This window comes from Myotis brandtii, unplaced genomic scaffold (assembly GCF_000412655.1).
Source record: "Myotis brandtii unplaced genomic scaffold, ASM41265v1 scaffold250, whole genome shotgun sequence".
In the NCBI taxonomy this organism is placed as follows: Eukaryota; Metazoa; Chordata; class Mammalia; order Chiroptera; family Vespertilionidae; genus Myotis; species Myotis brandtii.
In genome coordinates, this window is record NW_005359478.1 from 2,455,047 (window position 1) to 2,456,632 (window position 1,586).

The 1,586-nt window shown below is 58.2% G+C and overlaps 1 protein-coding gene across 5 annotated transcripts in view; it reads right to left on the reverse strand.

Annotated features, from left to right (window-relative positions):
• ARHGEF2 (Rho/Rac guanine nucleotide exchange factor (GEF) 2) overlaps window positions 1-1,586 on the reverse strand; it is a 43,154-nt gene that overhangs the window by 29,424 nt on the left and 12,144 nt on the right. The window lies entirely within an intron of this gene.

The following is a 1,586-nucleotide window of genomic DNA, read 5'->3' on the forward strand; positions in this document are numbered from 1 at the left end:
AGGGTCAGGGCTTAGCTTTGAGCTATTCCCCAAATGGGTAGCAGGAGAGACCATCTTCCTCAAATAATTTCATTTCCACAGGCCCCTCTCTACTTCCCACCACTGTATAAAAAGAAAAGAGACAGCTGGCGTGCTTGGGGGAGGGGGGAGAGGGGATCCAGGGTTTGTTGGCTAAGAACCAACTCCCCCCTTCTGTAACCACAGCTTTCCGGAGGTGGCCCTCCTCTTCCGACCAGCCCAAACTGACAAGTTCCAGTGGCCTCTTTGCCCTCAAAAATCCACCCACTCAGCCCCCCACACCCCACCCTCCGGCCAGATTCCCAACACCCCCTACCATGGCCACCCCAGGATAGAAAGAGCCAAGCTTCCAGATTCCCAGGTCCCCCTCCCCACCAACAAACAGCCCGCATGAGGACCCAGGTATCTGCCCCCCAGCTCCTCCCAATAATGGAAAGAGGACCCCCAGTATCTATCCTCCCAGAAGTCCTCTCTGTACCCCCTCTCCCCCATGGCTTTCCTTTTTAGGGCGGAACCAAATTTCCGTGGTTTCAAAAAGCTCTCCACCCCCCTTGGCTCTCCTCCAGGGTCTCAGCTCAAACGGTTGAAAAATAAACAGACTTTCAGAGCAGGGGCCTGGCCTGGCACAGGCCACCCCACCGTTCACCGCACGTCAGCCACCTCTGCCAGCCCTCAGTTGGTCTTAGGCCCTACTCAGCTCCCCAGTGGTCTTCCTGTTAGCTGACTCTTATCTCAACCCGATAAGGAGAAGTTCCAGGATGGAATCTTTCCCAACTTAGCCTCAAGACAGGTAGGCGAGCGAGGAGCCAGGAGTGGGTGGGTTTCCACTGTCCTTGCTTCCTTGCCTGAAGAGGGGGGCAGTGATCAGTATAGGGTGGGAGCCTGGGGCAGGGCCCTGGGGTCCTGGGGTGGGAGAGAAGCCAAAGATTAAACCAGTTTGGGGCTGCAGCCTGGCCTTTCTGAGAAGGGCTCCCGTGTGGGTACCCTGCGTGGCTGGGAGGTGCTGTCTGCAGGCAGCCCCTTCCTCCCAGCTCCCCCTTATCCATCTGCAAGTCAGCTTCATCACTTCCTGGGGTCTGGCTGTGCAGAGGTCACGGCCTTTGGGAGCGGGCCTGGGTACAAAGACAGGGATAAAGGATACTTGGAAAGGAGTGGCCAAGACCTCATGATGGAGGTGGGGGAGAGGATAATTATACACCCAGACTCGTTAAATGGTTGGTAAACATCCCCAGACGAAGAAATAAGGGAGCTGGGAGAGGGGGGGCGAGGGACAAAGGGGGCACCGTGCCCAGTGGGTCAGTGGAAGGGTTTCAGGTTGCGAGAACGAGGAGTTTGGAAGCTGGTGGGGCAGACAGGGACAGGGGGCCCTGCGGGGACAGGGGTGCTCAGGGCCCCTAAGGAGGGAGGCCAGGATCCCAGCTACACAAAGACCTCTGCTCCCTTCACCTGAGCGAGACCGCTAGCGGGGGAAATCCGCCGCCCCGACCCCGGCCCCCCTCCCCCCGGAGAGAACTGAATCACAGCTGGAAAGTCCATTTGCGAGGAGGAGCTGACTTTTTCCTGGGAGG